The sequence below is a fragment of the Sarcophilus harrisii genome, chromosome 1 (assembly GCF_902635505.1).
Source record: "Sarcophilus harrisii chromosome 1, mSarHar1.11, whole genome shotgun sequence".
Classification (NCBI taxonomy): domain Eukaryota; kingdom Metazoa; phylum Chordata; class Mammalia; order Dasyuromorphia; family Dasyuridae; genus Sarcophilus; species Sarcophilus harrisii.
The window spans coordinates 634,992,539-635,015,514 of NC_045426.1; the positions used below are offsets into that span (position 1 = coordinate 634,992,539).

The following is a 22,976-nucleotide window of genomic DNA, read 5'->3' on the forward strand; positions in this document are numbered from 1 at the left end:
ATTAAAAGGAAGGTTAGTGAACACTTAGAAAAGAAAGCAACAAAAAAGAAACAGGGTGTCTTCATCAAAGATAAGTCTCAATACACAACTAACTTTTCTTTTTTGACATTGTTGCTAGACTTAGGGGGATTGGAGTGGTTGGTGGGATATTTGAGATATATTCACCTAGATGTTAGCAAAGTATTTAGCAGAATCTCTCTCTTAGGTTGTTCTTATGGGAAAGACCAAGTGACCTGGACTGGATAATTGTCTCTCTAAGTAGATTCAGAAATAATTGAATGTCCAGACCCAGAGAGGAGTCATTCATAATTTCCTGTCTTTTTCAAAGGAGGGGTCTAAGAAAGTTTTGTTGATTACTTTGCTAACAGCAAAGATGGCATGTATTTCATATTTGTAGAGGACCTAAAAAACAGAGAGGGGGGTGGGGGGGAGAGATACAGAGAGACAAAGACCGACAGAGAAAGAGACAAACACAGAGATAAAAAGGATAGAGATGGAGAAAAAGACAGAGAGAGACAGAGACAGAGACAAAGACAGAGATACAGAGACAGAGAAAGAGAAAAACAGAGAGATACAAAGAGAGATGGGAGGGAGAGGGAGAGGGAGAAGGAAAGGGAGAGAGAGAAAGAGAGAGAGGGAGAGAAGGAAAAAGAGAGAGAGAGAGAAAGAGAGAAGGGGGGGAGGAGAGAATAAGAAAGAAAGAAAAGGAGAGAAAAAGTGCTAATACACTGTATTGTGTTTGTTCTTTGTTCTCAAAAATGACCATGGTATCTGGGAGATGATGCCATGACATACAAGTGAACTAGACTTAAATTAGGAAGGGCTGGGCAAGGTCACCAACTCACTTCCTCCTCTGGAAACCTCTAGGTCCAGTGGCCAGATATAGATCAGGATGATTGGAGATGGCCTTGGATGCAGTGGAAAATGGCCTTTTTAGCTAAAGTCTTTAACAGTTCTCAGTTTGACTGAGGCAATGCCCAGTCAGTGATTAAGTCTAGATAAGAAATGAGGCAAATTTAAAAAAAAATCGATCCGAGAGAGGAAAACCCTCAAGGTTTCTGGTTACAACAGAAACAATTGCTATTTGCATTCACTCTGAGCGAGTCAGGTCACAAATAAAGATCTAGTGGATCTCGGACTGGGACCTGTTGATGATAGTCAATCATTGAGAGCCAGAATCATTTGGGTTTAAGGCACTGTCTTAGCCCATAAATCCTAATGTATCATGTGTGATTTCAGCAATTAAAATTTACATTCCTTTGGGCAGAGAATCCAGAGGTAAAGATATGATACCCTATATGGATAGAGGGAAGGGAAGAGAAAGAAGAAAAGAAAAAGAAAAGAAAAGGAGGAGTAGTGTTGCCCAACTGGACAGTTCCAGTTGAGTCCCCAGTGGGACAGCTTCCACTCCTCCTTAAAGAGATTATTGTTTTTCCTTTGTTCTCGAAGAGGACCGTGTCATCAGGGAAGTGGCATCATGACATGCAGGATTGAAAAAGACCTGACTTTTGGGCTGACCCTAATAAGATGGAATTTAATAGAGATAAATGTAAAGTCACGATGGATTGAAGAAAAAAATACATTTCACAAGTACAAGATAGGTGAAGCTTGGCTAGTAGAAAGTCTAAAAAAGATGTGGGCTTTTTAGTGGATTGCAGGTTCGACATGTATCAACAATGGGATAATCTCCCCCATCTTTGTTTTCAGTGTTGTAGCAAGCTTCTGGTAAAGAAAGGCCAGCCACAGAAGCTGGTTGGCAAGTGTTTTAGACAAATGCTTGGGTGGGTACTTTGTGGTTGAATGATTTATCCCAAGATCACTTAGACAGCATGTGTCTGAGGTGGGCATCAAACCCATATCTTTCCCTCTTAGAGGACTGATCTCTGTCCATTGTACTGTGCTGCTTTTGGACATTTCTTCTCCATCCCTCTAGGTTGTAATGAGCTTGGGAATCACTCTTTATCAGCCAGATGAAGTCCTCCATCTCCTTCAAGGCTCAGTATACACAGACACACAGAGACACACACATGTGCTCATACATGCATGCATACATGTATAAAGTGGCATGTATATATGTGTACAAGTCTATCTATACATGTGTACACATAAGTGCTACCTTATACATTAAGGCTTTCCTTATTAAGAAAGTAACTTCTCCCTCCTTGGATTCCTAGAGTTCCTTTTTTGTCCCCCTCATTCTTCCTTGTATCTGACTTATTTGTCAAGTGATTAGCATTTGGTTTATTTCACATATTAGACTGTAAGTTTCTGGAGAGCATCGGGTATTTCATTTTTCATCTTGTTATCTCCAGTACATACGGGGCTTTGCAAATAATAGACAGATAATGGAACTCTTGTTTAGGTACAGATCATATTGGTTGATCTTTGAAAAGCTTTCTGACTCTGAGATTCTGAATTAGGTGAACTGAATTGAATCAGCATAGGATATGGAAAAAGGAATTCTTTAATTTGGAGCTGGAGGATCTGAGTAGAAATCCCAGCTCTCTGTGCACTATCTTTATGACCTTGTACAGACCTATTCCCAGCTCTCCAAGTCTTAATTTTCTCCTCTGGAAAATGAGGGGAGGCCACTTTTTTCAGGCAATCAGGATTAAATGACTTGCTCAGGGTCCCAAAGCTAGTAATTGTCTGAAGCCAAATTTTTACTCAGATTCTTCTGATTTCCAGGGCTGGTACTCCATCTATTGTGCTTACTTAGCTACCACTATATGATTTTTAGGACCTTCTGCCTCTAAATCCTTTGGCCTTCATGCCTTGGAAAAATCTACATTCACCAGGGAGAGATTCCATCATTTCCATAAGAATGAATTAGCTAGAGTAGGAATAAAGTTTGGGATAGACTTTGGATCTACAGCAAAAATGCATTTCTGTTTTTTCCTTACTTTCTCAGAAAAAAAATAATTCTAGCAATTTTTCTGGATCCTCAGCATTTCAATCAGCTGACTGTGATTTGATGGTAAGAGCAGCCCTGATTACAAAGGAACAATACTGCTTATTAAATAGACAAGCCAGGACTTCTTGATCCAAATGATGTTGCCCCTTCAAAGATGCTGCCTCAGGAGGCTATGGGTAGGATTTGAGTGCAGCTGCTTCTGCCGCTGATACCGTCATGAAATATCTAACGTCATATTAGGTATTTTGGGTACAAGTTCCCAGAACTATCTTAGGCACACCTTGTCTGTGACCAAAAATGGGATTCCTTGGTCTGATCTCCTTCTTCATTCCTCAGACTTGTCTCTGAATGAGTGACTTACTCCTGAAATATGAGGATTTGCCTCTATTGAGGATTGTAAAATATATCTTATAGGTGGTCTCCATAGAGGAGACTAGATTTTTTTTGAGTGGTGGTTAGCCTCATGGTAAGGATTTATTTCAATTTAACAAGCGTTTTTTTTTAAACTACCTACTGTATATAAGATATTGTATCTTGTACAAAGATAAAAAGAAACAATTCTTGCCTCAGAAAAGTATATGTTCTTCTGAAGTACAGAGCCAATATGTAGCAAAAAGGCATAAGATGTGTCAATACTTAGTATATACAACATAAACAATTTAACTTGAAGAAGAAAGGAAATCAGCTATATTGAAATAAAATTGTATTTTACCCCCATTCAAGTTAATAGACTTCCTCAGATCTACTCTATGGATACCAATTAAAGAATCCCTTCAGTGAAAACTTCTTTTCTGACAATCTTATTGTTCTGGAAAATTTCTTCTTTTTTAGGGGAAAAGAGAAAGAGAGAAAGGGGGATAGACTGCTATTAGTCAACAATATTTATTAAACTGTGGCACCCAAGCTGTGTTTTGAAGGAAGCTGAGGATTCTTAGAGTGTGAAGGTGAGAAGGGAACATATTTTAGACATGGCAGCCCTTTGTACAAAAGTGTGAAAGTGGGAGATGGACTGTCATGTAGAGAGAACTGCTAATGTTCCACTTAATTAGAATAGAGAGTATGTGAAGAGGAATAATAGAGATATGGCTGGAAAGATAGGTGGGAACCAGTTTGAGGAGTGATTTGAATAACAGGTTTAGGAAAGAATAGCCCAGGGAGACATTTTAGAAAGGGAAGACACTCATTCACATAACAAAGTCAGAATTCTAACATGTCAGAGGTAGAAGAATGTTAGAGCTGGAAGGGAGCTTAGAATGTAGAATATAGAATGTTAAGTTATGAGGATTGTTAAGAGACAGTGTAGTCCAACCCCTTTGTTTTACAGAGGAGGAAACTGAGGCTAAGAGATGGGAATTGGTTTGCCTAGGATTATAGAGGTGATTAGCCGTGAAGGTAAGCCTGTTACTGAAAGAAGAGAGAGAATGTCAGCTGGATTCTATAGTTAGCATCAAATCCAGGTAACCAGAGATGCTCTGAAAAGTCTGGTAGCAGAGCGTCAGGACCAAAATATCTTTTGGATGCTTCTTTAGAGGTATATGGGATGGAAAATAAGCATCCCCTTTGCCTGATTTTCTATTTTCATGTTTAAATTACTGAGAAAGAAAAAAAATTACTCAGAAAGAAGGGAACTAGAGAAAAACAGTCTCTCTCTCTCTCTCTCTCTCTCTCTCTCTCTCTCTCTCTCTCTCTGTCTTTCTGTATGTGTGTGTATTTGTATGTGTGTATCTGTCTATCTGTATGTCTGTCTCTGTCTCTTTTTCCCCTTCCTTCTTCCCTCCTTCCCTCCCTCCCCATTCTCAGAAAGCAGGAGATAGATTGTCTCTGTCTCTTTTTCCACATCCATCTCTTGTAGTTCATAATTTTCTTAAAGACCCAACTTCTGATGCAGATTTTTTCTGAATTTCTCAGCAATTAGTACTTTTTTATCCAAGGATGATGTTTAGTCATTTTTAGTCATATCCTACTTGATGATCTCATTTGGGGTTTCCTTGGCAGGGGTACTGGAATGATTTGCCATTTCCTCCCTCAGATCATTTTACAGAAGAGGAAACTGAGGCAAACAGAGTTTAAACACTTGCCCAGAGTCACATAGTTGTAAGTGTGTGAAGCCATGTTTGAACTCAGATCTTCCTGACTCCAGCCTGCATTCTTACCCTGTAGAAAATCTAGCTGCCCTCATCCTAGGTTACCGTGTGTTTGTTTGTATCTGCTTCCATAAATTTATAGATTAGATGTTCATGTTGTCTTCTGTGATAGAATGCAATCTTCCTAAGATCAGAAACTATTTATTTTTTGTTGTTGAAATCCCAAATTGGCACAATCCTGGCACATAGCTTAATAAATCCTGTTGATTACTAGCAGCCTATGCCCTGTCTCCCTTTCTAAAAAGAAGAGGAAATTTTCTAGTATAATAAGATTCTTAGGCAAGGAGACTTCACCAAACACTTTGGTCCAGCTATGGGCCAGGTCTGAGAGCGTGGACAGAGGGAGAAATTAATGCCAGGGGCTTCCTGTATGTTTGGGTAGACAAGACTCTGACTTATAGGAAACAATGACAGAACAAGCCATTCGGAATTATTCGGAATTAGACGGGGTGGTTCAGACTATATGTGTCATAAAAGAGAGATCTTGCTATGTGCTGAGAGTGATCAGAAAAGGATTCCTAGAGGAGGCAAACTTTTAGCCAAGACCCAAGGAACTGGTAAAATCTGGGGACCATAATTCTACTCAACTGAAAAATGCCTTCAATTCCCAAATTAATGGTTTCCCATATGAATTAAAAATATCACTATTGAAGGCCAGAATTGACAGGTGGGTCTGGAAGGGACTTCAAGTGATATCTCATGTAGCCCTTTAATATTACTCTCCTGACAATGTTGGAGTTCCTTCTAATAAGTGTATCATCATTGTCAGTATTTTCAACCTCGGGTTCATGGAAATCCTTCTTCATTCAATTGAGTCAGAATACATTAAAGGCCTGTCATACCCAAAGCTTTGTGTGTAGTGTGAGGGAGTCACAGAGAGGTCTGAGAATGAGAGAGAGATGTGAAAATAAGTGTGATAAAGGCAAAGGAGGAGGTCAGACAGAACATTACGAGAAAGATGGAGCATGGACATATTTCTTTGAGCTAGTCAAGCAAGGCAATTTCAATACTAATAATAACCAGCATTCATATAGTTATTCAGACCTGGCAAATGCATTTCATATGTTCTCATCTCATATCATCTTCATAATAACCTTCATAATAACCATAAACATAATAACCTACTTTTCACTAATGAGAAAATTGAGGCTCAAGGAGAATAAGTGATTTCTCAGGAGAGGCAGCATGTCATATTGGATCAGTACTGGACTTGAAATCAGGAAGACCTGAGTTCAAATTCTAATTTAGAGGTTCATTTTATTTAGACACTTATGTGTGATCCTGGGCAAGTCATTTAACTTTTTGGTTGCTCAGCTATTCTTTGTAAGAGGAAGGGATCAGATTGATTATATCTAATCTAAGGTCCCTTCTAGGTATACATCCTAGAGGTTGACCATTTCTGTTTAAAGCTTAGGCTTGAGATTTGAACCTAGTGTTTCTTTCCGCATGCTGCATTCTTATAAGCAGGTTTCAAGGAGGAGATAGCATCTGAGTTAGCCCTTGGAGGGAGGGAGGAATTTGAGTTTGTGTTGGATGAGGAACATTTTATGGAAGGATTGGAAATTGGAGGGGTGGGTTGAGAATGGGAAAATAGAGAAGAGTTGGAATATATGAAATAAAGCCAGAAGGATACATTGGAGCCAGACTTGGGAGAACCTTGCTTCAGCAAGCATTTATTAAATGCCTTCTATATGCAAGGCACTAAGGTAAGCTCTGGATATGCAACAAGAAAACAGAATAGTCCCTATCCACAAGGAGCTTATATTCTAATACTCTTGAATGTCAAGAATTTAGTTTGTTTTGCATAGGCAATGGGGAACTATTGAAGGTTTTTGAGTGGTGAAATAATGATAATATGAAGAAGAGGTAGAAGACAATGATTGCTAGAATTTATGTGCTGCTTTAAGGTTTGCAAAGTCTTTCAAAGATCATTTCACTTGATCTTCACAGCAGCCCTGGGAGATGGGTGCTATTATTATCCCCAATTTATATCGGTGAAGTTACTTTTCAGGTGACATGCTTCAGTAAGTATCTGAGTCTAGATTTGAACTCGGGGCTCCTGATTTTAAAATGATGTGATCAGAGTGGTATCTTAGGAAGGTTACTTAGGTAGCAGTATCAAAGATGATTTAGGAATAAGGAAAACTAGAAATAAAAAAAAATGAGTTAGGAGCCTATTCTCGTCATTTAAGTGAGAGAGATTTTCACCAACTTGTGGATGAAGGTAAGAAGGCAAGTTAATAAATGTCATGAAGCCCAGAGGGAAAGCTAATGTGCAGCCTGATGGAAATAGCCTCCAGAAGACCTTGATGATTGAAAAGAGCAGGACTTGGCAAATTAGGGCCCTAAGGTGGGCAACCTATTCTTGTATGACTCCTGAGCTGACTGCTTTTTACATTTTAAAACAGAATATAGTAAAACTTTATTTAAAAACATTAAAACATTTCTTGCTTGGACTGGGCAAAAACAGGTAAGCCTATGGGCTGTAGTTCGCTTGCCCTTAGGCTTAAAGCAATGGACTGAATCCACTAAGATGGAATTTCAGTAGTTAGATGTTTGGGTACCAAAAAATCAATTTAATAAAGTATAAGACGGCATTCAACAAGCACTTATTAAGCATTCCTGTATAGTGCCAGAGATATTTTTTAGAGGGACAAAAAAATTTTTGACAGTTGTTTGAAAAAGATCTAAGGGTTCTAGTGGACTATACAAGATCAATCCAAATCAGTTTTGTAGAATGCTATTGCAACAACAACAACAAAGCTAATGTGATCTTGGGCTGAAGTGGAGACAATGACCCCCTCTCTGCTCCTATCACACATCACCTAGATCATTGTATTCTATCCTAATAACCAAGAAGAATGTCAGTAAGGCTTCTTACTAGGGAAGAGCCCCCACTAATGCATGTGGAGGTTTTTTGGAGGCAGCCTTAGTTTCAGTTAAAATAAATAATTACTCCAAAATCGCAGCCAGCTGGTAAAAATGCAAACGTTTATTTCTCCTTCCAAAATAGCCTGGTTTGTTGAGGCCTAACTCTCTGCTTGAGCTCTAAGAGATTTTGCAGAGTTGTCCTTGGCTTCTGCCTCTACTTTCTTCAGCCTCCAACCAGCACCAAGATAGAAGATGCAATGAATCTCTTGCCTCAAAGATAGGGCTTGTGGGTTTTCTTCCAGAGTCCTCTGTCTCCTAAGTCCCACAAGAAGAACTAAGCTCAAGCTTCAAAAGCTCCTTATATGTGTGATCTCCCAAAGGTTAACTCCGCCTTCTGGAGGGAGAGGGATTCTGGGTTATCTCCCAGAGTGCTCTCTGGCCCTAAGGGAGGTGTGAATTCGGACTAAGCCCTACTAAGCCCTGCATCCTCCCAAACGTGTGAACTCCATTAAGTACTTAGATACTTATGAGCTCTCTAGAGGTGTGAACACAAGCATTGTTTCTATCAGTTCCACCTAGTACCTTGTTTCAAGTTCTGGCCCAAAATATCTCTTTCTAAGATCAAATGAACTCCAATGGCTTAACACTTTGTAAAGATTCCAAGAAATGCATGTCACACGAAAATCATTTCAAGGCACAAGGGCTATGCTTAGACTAGCTTAGCTTTGGATGTAGCTGTGGCCAAGTATTCAATGGGCTCTCTTGGGAACATCTTGTTCTCTTTGCCCCAATTCCTAGCCCCCCATGGCAGAACCAGGAGCCATGAGCAGAAGTTGTCAAAAGTTAGATTTAGACTGTATGTCAGAGATGTTATTTGCAAAGAACTGAGCTCAGAGTCTGGCACATAGTAACCTCTATGTAAGTATCAGCTAATGTTATCATTATTAAATAACTCCCTGATGATCAGAATGTCCAGAAATAGAAATGGCTTCTTTCTTCAGGAGGTAGTGGATTCCCTTTCCTTGAAAGTCTTCAGTCAGAGCCTGGATAATCATTTATCAACAGATTAGTTATAATGGTGATCCATTTTTGAATATAGGTCAGACTTGTTGGCTGCTGAGATCCTTCCTACTCTCAGATTCTATGAATTAAGTAGAGATAACCAAAAATAGGGTGACTGCATTTAGGAGCAAAGAGAAAAAAAATGAATAAGTGAGATGTTGTGAGCTGCATTCTATAGTACTTAACTGATTGGGATGGGGGTCAAGAGAGTGGGGAGTCAGAGGTGATTTGGGGGTTGCTGAATTTGAGCCCATCTCAACTAGAGATGATATTTTTGTTTTTCTGTAGGGAGTCCAGAGTTTGATGTCTCTGTGTGAAGGGATCAGGGCAGGTGAATAGATTACTTTGCAGGGATTCCTAACCCACTAATAGCATCTGTCTGAGAAAACCTCAGAGGCATCCCAACCTGTCTGCAGCAAACTAGTGGTTTTGTGCTCTTCTCTAAGTGGGCAGCCTCTCCCTCACACCTGTAATCACCAGTCCTTTACTGCCCAGGTGGTTGGGTGTGGGTTCCAGACTTCTCACAGGTGACAGACAAGGTAGATGCTTTGTTAGCCAGCCTGGGGGACAAGCTAGTGGAAAGGTAAAGGCAGGTCTCTTAGGCTGGGGAGTGCAGAAAAATGAGAATGAGGCAGGGTTCAGTCAGAAGGACCCAAGTAGTCCTGCCTATTTCTTTTCTAGCCATATTTTAAATTTTAATTTCAAAAAGAGACTCTTCAATCAAAGGTCAGGAGATTTAGGCTCTAGTGTGGCTCTTAATAGTTCCTTATTATGTGACATTTGACAAGTTTCTTCTAGGAAGACCTCAGTTCAAATTCTGCCTCAAGTACTTAATATAACTGGACAAGTCACTCAACTTCCCTTAGCCTTATTTTTCACCTGTGAAATGTGGAACTGGACAAATTAATCCTTCTAATTTGAAACTTATAAATTTATGACTAAGTGATCTGTAAGCCCTCTCTAGCTCTAATATTTTATGGGAAGTCACTGCTACTTAGAGCATTCTACTCTTGGTAACTAGCAATTCTTGTGTCTGGGCAAATTAAAAGTTATTATTTTTTTTAAAACGGGAATGGAGGAAGAGTGCTACTGAGCTACAGAGGCTAGTCTTACTGTTTAGAGAGAGTAAATAGTCCAAGATCCATAGAGTTCATCTTGGTGTCCTGAGGGGAGTGCTAGAATGAGAGGAGTGGTCACTCTGGGTGACTGAGTAGTTCAGCGTGAGTAATCTCTAGACTATTATAGGAAGAAAGAAGAGCACTTCTGGATGCTGATAGTCAGAGACAAAGCTCTAATTCCCCCCATCCTAGTTATGGCTCTGGGGCAACTAAGTGGTACAATAAATTAGAAGGATGAGCCTAGAGTCAGGAAGACCTGAATTTAGATTTGGCTGGGCAAAGTCACTTAACCCTGTTTGCCTCAATTTCTTCTTATGTAAAATGAACTGGAGAAGGGAAATGGCAAACTGCTTCAGTTCTTTGCCAAGAAAACCCCAGCCCAAAAGTTCTGTGTTCTAAAAATCCATATTCTGTTCTTTATATGTTCTAAAAAAAGTCCCTCTAAAATGACTTGATTTCCAGATTCTGAGATTCTGTGATCCTGTTGTCCTTTGGAACACCTCCATTCTTTTGTTCCTCTCTTCCTTTCCCTTAGGTTTACTTCTCTGTCTTCTGACTGAATTGCCTTTCACCTATGTTCTTCTTCCTAATCCCCAGTTGCCAGTGAGAAACATCAGAAAGCTTCTTGTGGCAGTTCTTACATGCCTCTGTTTTGGAGTTACCTTCTTGCCTTAGGCTCGTTCAGCCCACAGGTTAACTGGGGCTGGGTGTGATATGCTGTGTCCTTACTTATTGTGGGGAAATTTTAGGTCTCTTCTTTCTCTGAGGGAAATGGAAAGCCCCCAAACCTATTGCTCTCCTGTTCCCACCTGCTAGAGATCTCCCTGTTCAAGAGCTCCAGAACCTATTTGCTGTAAGCCATGTAACCTCTAAACCATGACGCAGGCAGGGGTAGGTCTGAGCTTGTAGTTGTGGGCTCTGCATGATCCTTGGGGGTTGAGGGAGCTTGGAAAAGAACTGAACCAGATCCCTTCCAAGGAAGTCTCAGTTTCCTGCCATGGCCCAGGATTTGGCTAAGAAACAATACCTTTACACCCAGTTAAAAATTACATGTTGTGAATTGTCTTTCTTGAAGTCATTAGCAGAGGATTGCTGAAATGAGTTGGAGAAGCTACTTGTGGTCCCATGTCTCCATGATTTCGTAGTAAATGTTTAATAAATGTTGAGTGAATGAATGAATGAGTGACTGAATAATAGAGACAGTGTAGTGAACAGGGGAGAAGATTGGATTTAGAGTTAGTGAACCTGGGCTTGAATCAAAATTTGGACACTTAAGACCTGTGTGATGCCTTTCAAGATTTTTTACTTATTTCTCCCTTAGTTTCCCTCTTTGTATCATTTGGGGAAAATGGGCACACCTAGGTACCAAGATAGTGGAAAAGTAAAGGCAGGTCTCCCAGGCTGGGGAGCGCAGAAAAGTGAGGTGTGAGTGGATAGTGCTCAAAGTATATAGATAAGAGAGCATCTGTACAGTTACAGGATTGGATTAGATGATTAATTAGATTAATTAATTAAATTGTTAAGGGTTTTTGTACCATGGACCTTGTTGGCAGTCTGGGACTTCTCACAGTAAGGTTTTTAAATACACAAAAGAAAATTCATAGGATTGCAGAGGGAACCAATTATATTTAAATACACATTTTTTTAAGTTCACAGATTCCAAATTAAGAACCCTGACTCTTAGAATTTTTCTGGCTTTGACTTATTCTGTGTTTTCTTCCAGCTCTAACATTCTGTGTTCTGTGGTCCATTCTGGTTCTGACATCTTTTGTTTTCTGAGCTCATAAGGCTTTGACATTCTGTGAAACCCTGGAAACCAAGTCTTCCTGACAGCTAGTTTGGGCAGCATCTAGGTCAAGATCGAGGATATCAGACATAGGGCCTAGACAGCATGAACAGGACAGGGCTAGTTGCTGTGCCCACAGGCTCTCATTGGCAGACTACCTTCATGTTTTCATTTAAGTTGGTGACATATCAGGACACCTGGTTAAAAGGAAGAACAGGGGAGCTAGGGATGACTATGATAGGACAGCAAGAGGTTGGTTCTGAGAGTCACCTGGCTTAGTAGGCAGTACCATCTTGGAACTGGGAGGTAGGTTCTCTGGCCCATTTCAGGATACCTAGGATTTCTCCATCCTCATCCCAATTCCATTTAGCATGCCAAATGAGCTCTTGTTTACTTGGTATTTACAATCTTCTCTGGGGCTTCCTGCCAGGAGTTAATGAAAGCCTTTCTGGCCCTTGTCCTTCAAGACAACCACTTAGTAGTTGATTCTGCAGAACCTGCAATTCTCAACAGGGAGGTCCTCCCCTCTCCATACTTTGAGCACCACCCCCAGCCCTCCTCAGTTGCTAGAGTAGCAATCCTCCTGTGCTTTGAGCCCTGCGTTTATTCTACAAGGCTATACCAGTTTGGGGGTATAGTGGGGGAGGGCAGGTCTGCAAGCCAGCACCCCATGCTATCTTTAAAGCACCTTGTGCTTTAAAGCACACCCAGAGCTGTCTGCTGGATTGGCTGGAGTAATGAAGGGGGGACCCTGCATCCCTGTACTCACAAAGCCCAGAGACCATTGATGCAGACCTGAAAGGTGAGCTGCCTTTGAGGTGATTGCCTTTCTCCCTAGCCTCTCTGAAGTGTTCCTCTTTTGGTGAGGTGGTATGTAGTTGCTAGATAGAGAGCTGTTGGATTCCCACCTCTCACACATAGTAGAAAGGGTTTTAGGTTTGGAGTAATTGAATTATCCATAACTCTAGAACTGGAATGAACTGGCTTAAGAGGTCATATGTTTTACAGGTAGAAAAATTCAAGTCTGTAACTATAAACTTGGAACAAATCTCACAGGCCATCTAGAATCATTCCTTCATTTTGTAGATGAGGAAAATGAGCCCCAGCAATGGGACCTTGGTAGTAAGTTGCTGAGGTTGGATGTGAACATATGCCCCAATTCCAGAGTCAGAGTCATATAGTGAATGTCAACACTGGGATCCGAACCTTGTCAGAATCTAGATCCAACTGTCTATTGCTTCATGGACCATGAACTTGGATTCCCTTCTTTCTATTGCTCTTACTTCGAACAGCTCAATTTTCTTTGGATGTTTCTCTTCTCTAATGATATTTGATGTGGAAATATATTTACTTCTGGGCATCTTGACTGAACTAGACTGAGATTCCCAGCTTCAGGAGTAGGAATGAGGACAGGCATCCTTATCAGAACTGTTGCTCATATAATATCCCCCAGTAGTGTAAAAAGAACAGGAAACTAGGCTATAATACTGACCACTTGAAGAAAATGGAGGTTATATAGGCTAGAGAAGGAAGGACTTGAAAGTGGGACATGACCCATTTTCAATTACCCAAGAAACTCATAGGGCATCAAGAGCAGACTTGTTATGTATATGGCTCCAGAATGTAGACTGAAGACAACGGACTAGGGGAAAGGGACATGAGTGGGGAAAGGAGAATTCTGGCAGTCACTAGGATTCTGTCTGGCACAGCATCAGGAGGGATTTACTAATACAGAGTTCCATTCTACCATGGATTGAGGTGCTTCTTGAATAGAATTTTCTGCTGCTTGGGTGTATTCAAGCAGAGAATGAATGGTGGATGATAGACCATTTAAGAGACTGGAGAGGGGATTTAGTGCAAACAAAGTACTTTTTGAGTGGCAACTTTGTGCTCAACCACTATGCTAAGTACTGGGGAATAGAAAAATAAAAATGGAACAATTCTTGCCCTTGAGGGGCTTACTTTCTCCCAATTAGGGAAGGATGTGTACTCAGATAAAGTAAATACAAGCTATCTACAGAATAAATAAAAAACCCTTTGGGGTAGTGGAAAGAGGCACTAAGAATTGTTAATAGAGGAAAGCCTCCTGTAAGAGGTGAAACTTGAGTTGAACCTTGAAAACAAGTAGATATTCTAAGAAGAAGAGGTGAAGATGAGAGCATATTTCAGCCTGGAAGTAGGAAATAGGATGATGTATCCAGGCAACATGGAGTAAGGCTGTTTGACTAGAACATAGAGTATGTGAAGGGGATTAATAAGATTCCCTCATCTTTGGGATAGCTCTCCCACTCCAGCACTCCTACCAGAATTCTGTACATAGTTTTATGTTTAACTAGCTGAGACTCAAAGGACCTGCGCTCATATCTCACCTCTGGTGTGACTATAGCAAGGAAGGAAACAAACAAACATTTATTAATTGCCTCCTGTATGTCAGGCACTATGCTAAGTGCTTTATGAGTTGTATTTCATTTAATCTTAACTACCAGGGGGAAGAGATGGCCTTTGGTTTGAGAAAACTGAGGTTAAGTGATTTGCCCAAGATCAAACAGCTGATAAATATTCAAAGCTGAACTGGAACTCAGGTCTTCCTGACCCCAGACCCAGCAGTCTATATCCATTGCACCATTTATTTAAAGTTAAACTTATTTAAATTTAAGCTTAAAACTAGTAGTTTAACTTCTCTGATCCTCAGTTTAATCCTTAGCTGTAAAATGCTGAGATTGAGCTAGCAGGGTACTCTGAAGTCTTTCCAGTTTTAGATCTTGGATCCAATGAAATAGTTGTCGATTGACTAAAATGGGTGAGAGATTGAAGTTAGATAAAAAGATTTCTGAAGGGGTGATGGTCATGAGACCTGAGATTCTAGCCCGCTTTCCACCAAATAGTGGAAACTCCACCAAATGGTTCACACATTTATTTTCATGTCCTCAGACAAGTTATGTAAGTGCTCTGAGCCACAGGTGCCTGTTCTGAAAAAGAAAGAATATAATAGCTTCCTTTACTGAAGGCGAAGGGTTAGGCCTGCGCATTGGAGGGACCTGTAAGCTCTCTGTTACTGTGGTATTCTTGGAATGAGGTGGTGGAAAGACAGATTGCTTGTTTTCCTCCAGTTTTCATTTCAGGCCCAGGAGACCTTTATCAGTGGCCATTGTGGCGCCTGTCCCCTCTCCCCACTCCTTCACCCCTCAATTCCCTCCTCAATCCTTGGAATCTGATCTTATAATCAATATTGCCTTCAGAAGACATTTCATAACTTTTCCTAGGTTGAAATCACAGAATCTTAGAGGGCAGGGACCTCACAGGGCATCTGGAGTCCAAACCATACCTGAAAAGGAGTTTCTATAAAACTCCCTAGAAATAGTTATCTAGTGATCTCTGGAAAACTTCTGTGGGTAGGGAGTTTATTATCCATCTCCTGGGATCTTTTTTTCTTCTTCTTGTTTTTCTTCTGCTTCCTTATCCTTATCCCACCCTCCTTCTGTGCCTTGAATTCTCCCTTGACTTGAAAAATAAGACTAGATTTGGAATTAAAGATGAATTTACAAATAACCAAGAAGTTTGAAGCCCAACTTTAATCTTTATTATTTGGGTGACTTACTTTTCTTTTCTAGGGTCTTCTTGTTAATTTCTCAAAAAAGTGAAAGGGTTGGGCAAAGACATTCTTTGGGTCAGTGGTCTCCAAAGTGGCCTGACCCACAGATGTGTGGTCAGCCATTTAGAAAGTGGAATAATAGGTCATATTCCATGGCAGTGACCCCTTTTAATTATGCCAAAACTCTGACACAACCATACCTACTGTTATTTGCCCCTTCTTTCTCCCACCCCCAAAATGTGCAGACTCCTCAAAATCATCTTCCTCAGCCAGCAGTTTGAAAGGTGATAGATACACAGCCCATTTAAATAAATTTATGGATTATGTTATCTGGTTTTAACTAAATTAACTTTCACAAAATGGACAAATAACTTTAAAAAGATTCTAGCGCAGAAGTTATAAATTTGAGATAATGTTAATAATGGCAGCTATGCAAACAAATAAGAAAATGGTAGGCTTTCATCTCTCCTGCACCCAGTCTTGTACAAGTTTTTTTTTTTTAATATTTTCCCAAAATTACATGTTAAAATATTTTTTAAACATTTTAAAAAAGTTTTGAGTTTCAAATTCTATCTTTCCCTCCTGAAATGGTAAGAAATCTGACTGCATTATAGGGTAAAAATAATAATGATGAGATCAGCTCTGAGCAAGAAGTTACCTTTCCCCTCCTCCTGGAATAGAACTTGTAGAGAATAGTACTTGAAATAATGTGAATTTATATTTGCTCTCATTAATGATGAATTTCACTCTGAGCATATATACCATGCCTTGAGATATTATAATGGTTGTATTAAGCCATCATAATTAGCAAGACATTTAGAAACTGGACTTTTGTTGTCCAGAATGATGTGAATGTCACTTATAAAAATTACTCATATCTGCTTATGTGGAAACAATTTTCTAATTTAAAAAAAATTTTGACAAGAGCTTTAGTAGGTTTTGAACCCATTTGTTAAACACAAAACATCTTTCTTTGAGTTTGAAAGAACAACTGATTGATGGTAGGAGAAAGGGAAATTTGCTAGTCTAATTTCAAACATAAGTATCCTGACTTAGTGATAATCATGGTTTAATCACAGACCATTAAGCTCCTTTTCCTGGTAGATTGCAGTATCTTGGTGGGCTATCTTTCTTAGCTCTGACAGCTATTAAGATTAAGTATTTCATAAACTGAATTTGGGACTACACATTTGAATATGTATTGCAAAATGTTAAGCTACTATTTCAAAAATAATGAAGTATATTCAAATACATTGTTCTCAAAAATTCATTCATCATTCATTTAAAAGAGTTGCTTTTTGAACCCAAGCGTAGGACTTCTATTTGTGTTTATTAAATTTAGACCGATAGTTCTAGCCCATTGAGAGATTTTCTGATTCCAGTTCTTCCACCTAACATGGGAGCTTTCTCTTTTCTTCTTTTATGCCATCTTTTGCAGTAGGGGGAAAGAGGGACCTGTGTAAGTCTACTCTTTTACCTCCTTTTCTATATTACTCTTAACAAAGTCAGAGGAGACTTAGAACAAAGTAGCATTAACTACCGAATTCCCAGGAAAAACCAATGTGGGCTGTATGTCAAGGAAATTAAATGGTAGATGGAAGGACCAGTAAAAAAAAAAATTACATCTCTTGAGAGTCTGTTAGAGTATCTCTATCCATGGGTGCAAAGATTCAGGCTAACTCAGTTTCTAAGGGACCAAGTCCTAAAAAGACACATATTTTGCAAAGAGTAGGAGGTTTTGCACACAGGTATACCTTGTATTCACAGGCTTCACAAACATAACTAATCTCAGTAAATAGAAGCAGGTTAAGTCCTAAGTCCTAGGCTTAGAAGTGGAATCAGTCTTGGAGATCTTTTGAGTTCAGCCTCATCATGTCATTTTGCAGATGACAAAACTGAAACCCAGAGAAGTAACTTGTTTAAGGTAATGCAACTGTATACTAAGAATGGCAGGATTTGCAACTAGGTCTTCTGGTTGTAAACCCAGGGCTCTTTTCTGTAAGCGCTTCAGATTTTACTCATGTACAATCTCAGCAAAAATGATAGATGTTTGTGCTAGAGCTTTCATAGGGTATATATAGTCCTGTACAGAGGGGAGTAGACCTGAGGGTTTCCTTTTTAACATTCCTTCCTTTCTCCCACCCATTCCCCATGATTGACCCTCAGGGTGTTTAGATGCCTGCCCTCCAAACACCAGAGAAGTTCCTATTATTCTCTAAGAAGCTTTCCTTATGCTATAGCCCACGGATCTCCAGAGAAAACAATATTATGTTTTAGAGTGAACTCTGGAACATGATGTTGGACAGATGTTGTAACTTCTTTCTCTCTTGCCTTCCTCATGCATGAAACCTGGATAAATAGTGGTCACTCCATACTACACTGCTTAAAGGGTATCTTGTCTTGATATTCCTAACTCAGAACCAAAGGAAACATCCCAACTCCAGGAAAAGAGCTGGAAGGGACCTTAAGGACCCACCTCTTATTGTCTCATTTAACTGACCAGAATGCACAGAGGTAAAAGGCTTGCTCGAGGCTATACAGTTGATCTTTGAGATCTTCTGTGGTATTCTCCCAAGCTTAGGGCTCTCCCCACTACAACGCCATGTTTTGTTGGCCCCAAACACAATTGGTTATCAGGCTGATTCTGTGTCAAGGCTGGGCATGTTCCAAAGCTTCCTCTGAATTTGGTCTTGCTTGCCCTGGCACCTTGCCCCACTCTGGTAGAGGCTGTGGAAAGGGTACTGCACTAGTCAAGAGACATAGCCTAGTCCCCGATGGCTCTGTTCCTGCCTCATATATTAGCTTTGGGGCTGTCAGTTGCTCACTTCTCCACCCTTTTTCTTCCTGTGGGTCTCTCTTTCCTTCTCTGATGGTTGAAAATGATTTCTTCCTTATCTTCTCACCTTTCTCTCTCCCTAATCCCCAGCCCTCAACTGGTTTGGAAGGACAAAATTCAAGAATTCATGTAGAATTGCATGCTAGATACTAGAGAAGAGATAAAATATGTAGATGAAATATAGTTCCTGCCCTCATAGAACTCATAATTTAGTACCTATAGAACTTATGATTTTTAGTACATAAATGCAAATTATGTAGATGAAATATAGTTCCTGCCCTCAGAATTTATGATTTAGTACATATAGAACTTACAATTTTTTAATACAGAGATGTAGCACTTTCACAGATAATTCTATTATACAGTTTGAGGGTTTTTTTTTCCTTTTTTGAAATTCTAAGCCTGTGATGTATAGGGAACTCCTTCCCCAAATGCAAAGGGGCACTTTCTCTGCAACTTCGATCCTTAGAAAGTTATCTGGAGTACTGAGAGGTCTCATGGCCAATATATGTCAGTGGTGGGATTGAACCTGATCATTTTGTCTCTGAGGTAGACTTCCTGTCTGCTATGCCTCTCACATTATACAATTTATATGATAGTATTGCATTCCAATCTTAATATTCTGATCAGGACAGAATAGGACAGCAGCATCTCTTCTCTAGAAACCAGGTTTCTCTCTCTTCATGGAGCCAAAGATTAAATTACTTTTTTGGCTACTATACATACCATACTGTAGGGTCACATTGAGCTTTAGGTCCACTAGAATCTCCAGGCTGTTTTTAGATGAACTAGTGCTATCTAGACATTCTTCCCCCATCTTTTCCATTTGAATTGTCTTAGGAAGATTCTGAAGATCAAAGGACAGGATAAAATACCACACACTGAGGTCCTTTCATGAACTAAACAGCCAAAACATTTCAACTCTATGAAGAGAGCACAACTCTGTTTGGGCCTGGCCACATTGTTCAAATGCCAAAGGCATATTTGCCAAAAAGATTATTTTAGGGAGAATTCACACAGTGTAACCGCTCACAAAATGGTCAGAAAAAGCGATACAAGGACACTCTCAAGGTCTCTCGTAAGAACTTTAGAATTGTTTGTATGACATGGGAGACTGGTGTGCCCTCATCAAAGAAAGTGTGTTCTTCATGAGGAAAACAGAATTAAATTAGCCCAAAAGAAACATGAGAGGCACAAAATTAGACAAGGCACTATATGTTCATAGGGACTATTTGTGTCTGACCTGTGGCAGAGGACTCTGAGCTCTTGCTGGTTTGATCAACCACAGTCAGACACACTGTAACTCGATTCTAACATAGTAATGTCATTTTAGTCATCTTCGAAAACAAAGGACAACAGCACACTCCTATCTTTTACTTAGCATGTTAATTTTTTGTATCCAAATATAAGAATTCATATTTAGTTTTAAAAATTTAATCTTAGTCTTGGGTCCAGTGTTCTAGTCTGTAAAAGATCTTTTTGATTCCTGATCCAGACATCCATTTTTTTCTAAAGCTACTTCCTTATGGTCTCTGAAAATTTGCTAAGTATGTTTTCTATGCCTTTGATCAAGTCATAAATAAAATGATTGACCAGAACCGGGCATAGACCTTTGGGATCCTGCACAATAGGCTTCCTTCTCAGTTAACATCAGACCACTAGTGGTCACACATTGGGTCCAGCCATCTGACTAATTATGAATCTATCAAGAATGACCTGGTAGACTTTTTCAAATGCTTTCTTAAAATCTAGGAAATGAATTTTCACTATACTCCTCTAATCTGCTAATTTAGAAACCATAAAAGAAAATAAGGGTGGATTGGCAAGTCTTTATAAACAAACAACTTAACTTTTTGGATTTCTTTTGTTTTTATATCTCTCTTATTTCTGAGTCTGTCCCTCCCTGCACCTTAACTTTTTTGATATCTTTTGGTTTTATATATCTTTTACTTCTGATTCTATCCCTCCCTCCACTCAGACAAAGGAACCCATCCCATACAGGAAAGATTAAAAAGATCAAAAAGGAAAGGAGTGCATGGAGAGAAACAGTTTAACAAATCAGCCAACTTCTCAAACATCATTTATTGTGTATGCAATTTTCCATATCAAAAAAGTTCCACCTGTTAAGTTTACCCTCTCTGTTAAGAGAAGGGATGGAGGGAGATGTTTTCTTTCCAGTCACCAACTCCAAACCATGCTGTCTCTGCTCTGGTCATCATCCCTCCTCCTCCTCACAGGAAACTTGGACTTCCCTCCAGGAACCACCCTGGGATCTCCTAGCTGAGCTTTTACTATCTTTTTTTTTTGAGCTTTTACTAGTCAAGCCTCCACCTTCCTTGCTTGTTACCAGCTATAAAACGAGACATTCCTCCCTCCACACCCCCCAGTCACTCTTTGAAGGCTGTCTTTCCCCACTAAAATGTAAGCACCTTGAGGTCAGGGACAGTCTTACTTGTTAGCATGTGTTTCCCTAGCACTCAGTACAGTGCTTGGGCATATACTTAATAAATGTATTTATTTAGCTAGTTATCAGATTTCTTCCGGGTAACATTTTGCTTAATGCATTCTTTATGAAACCATGTTCTTTGTGATCGTTGTTCAATTTTATCTGACTCTGTGACACATATATGGGGTTCTTGGTAAAAATACTGGAGTAGTTCATTTCCTTCTTCAGGGTTGTAATTTATCTAGTACCTGGTCAGATTGGAACTCAGGAAGATGAGGCTTTCTGCCTCTGTTCTATGCCGTTACTGTTTCCTTTTCTGGGTTTCACTAACCATCCCTTTGATAATATTTTTCAGACTTTGAGTCTGTGTCAGTCTCCTTGGCATAGAGCTGATGACTTTTTTTGAAAATCAGATCCCATGGTGTCTCCCCTATTCTTTGTCATTCTTAGAAGATCGTTGATGGTAATTCAGCAGTCATATCTTTCAGATGCTGGGATGTAGTTCATCTAGTCTAGTAAGGCCCCTCAGTATTTATCTCCCTATAAAGTCATTGTTCTGTCCTTTCTAGTCCAAAAAGTATTTTCTTTGACAAAGAAAAGAGAAACAAAATAAAACTGAAGCAATACTGGTTAAGTATTGTGCCCCCAGGTCATCAGGTGGGGAAGAAGCAGGATATAATGCCAAGAAAGAGAACTGGATTGGGAGTCAAAGGCCATGAGCTCAAATCCTAACTCACCTTCTCACCTGAGTGCTTTGGTCAGGTCTTTTAATTTTCTCAAATCCTGTTTTGAGAAGGTGTTAATGAAGAGATTAAACTAGATTAAACTAGATTCTTTACTAGGGATCATCCCTTTGATCTAGTAGATCCATGAACTCAATAGAGTGGAAGGGATTACTTGAAGATTTCCTTTGTTCTCTAGTCTATTTTGTTTTGTGCGTATAAAAACATTATTTTGAGAAACTGCCTGGAAGCTTCACTTGGCTGCCAAAGAGCTTATCAACAACAAGCTTAAGGACCTTCATTCTTGTCTCTTCCAGCTCTCAGTCTTTGATGCTGTGATCTTTCACATCTCTCTGCTGTGACAATCTATGTTTCTTGTCTCCTCCCATATCACTCCCATTCTTTACTTTTCCTTCCATTCCTCACCTCTTCCTCTCTTCCCTTCCTCTGTTTCTTCTCTTCTCCCTTCCCCTCCCCAACTCTTCCTTTTCCATCTAGTCTTCTTTCCTTTCTTTTCTGCCTTTCTCTGTACTCTTCCCATTCCTCCCAATCCTCATCTCTCCATTTTGACTTCTCCTTCACTTACAATTTCTATTAAATTCTGTTTATTAAGCCTCTGCTACATGCGGGGCACCATTCTAGGCACAAGTGATCCAACTGCCAGCTAGTTCCTGGCTTTAAGAATTGTACAATTATTCTTTCTTCCTCTGTTCCCCTGTGTCTACAACTTTTCTTCCCCTTGCCCTTTCCCCCCAAATTTCACCTCCCTTGTTTTCTTGGTCTCCCTTCCCTGCCTGGGGCTTGGATAATCTGATGGATGATGGAGGAAGGAGGCAGACCCACAGATGCCAGCTGCTGGCTCAGGCATGGAAAAGTGGAGGGCAGAGGTTGACCTGGATGGTGGAGGGTTTGAAAATGACAATAACTTCAGGGGTCTCTGAGTGTCCTTGGCTGGGGCTGAATCTGTGGCAAGATTCCTTCACCTCCAGCCCAGAGCCCCAGTCTAGGGAGTGGTTCTTCATACCTTCCTGGAGATTCTGAGCACATGGCACCCCATGGCAGAAAGGTGGAAAGGTCTCAGAAGGTGGAAAAGGGTCAAGGTCTCAGAACGTAGGGCCTCTTCTAAGTCCCCTGTACGGCATTGGGTTGGGCACCTAGCAGTCTCAAAATTGACTGATTACGCCTATCAAAAAGCAAATATTTTGTACCTGCTGTGTGCTAGGTGTAGAGGCTACTCAAGAGGTTATATTCTAATGGGGAAGACAAATAAGTATGTATATTTACACGTACATAGATCTAGATATATGCACACATGTATGTTACACACCAGTAGGTAACACATGTATGCCTATATGCACATGTGTATTCATATATACATAAAAATTTACTCATACAACATACAGTATTCTGCATTACATTCCAATGGGGAAGACAAGTATATATATGTATATATGTATGTGTACATTGTATACATATTACAGTGCA

The 22,976-nt window shown here is 39.9% G+C and overlaps 1 protein-coding gene across 7 annotated transcripts in view; it reads left to right on the forward strand.

Moving 5' to 3' along the window:
* The window catches only part of PTP4A3 (protein tyrosine phosphatase 4A3), a 205,452-nt gene that overhangs the window by 118,167 nt on the left and 64,309 nt on the right, over nt 1-22,976 (forward strand). Inside the window, exon 1 of one of the 7 annotated variants that reach the window (XM_031947279.1) lies at nt 4,212-4,306. The exons of the other annotated variants lie outside the window; for them this stretch is intronic. The gene's annotated coding sequence lies outside the window, so the exon portion shown is untranslated. Of the gene's footprint in view, nt 1-4,211; nt 4,307-22,976 lie in introns of those variants that run through there. 7 annotated transcript variants of the gene reach the window in all.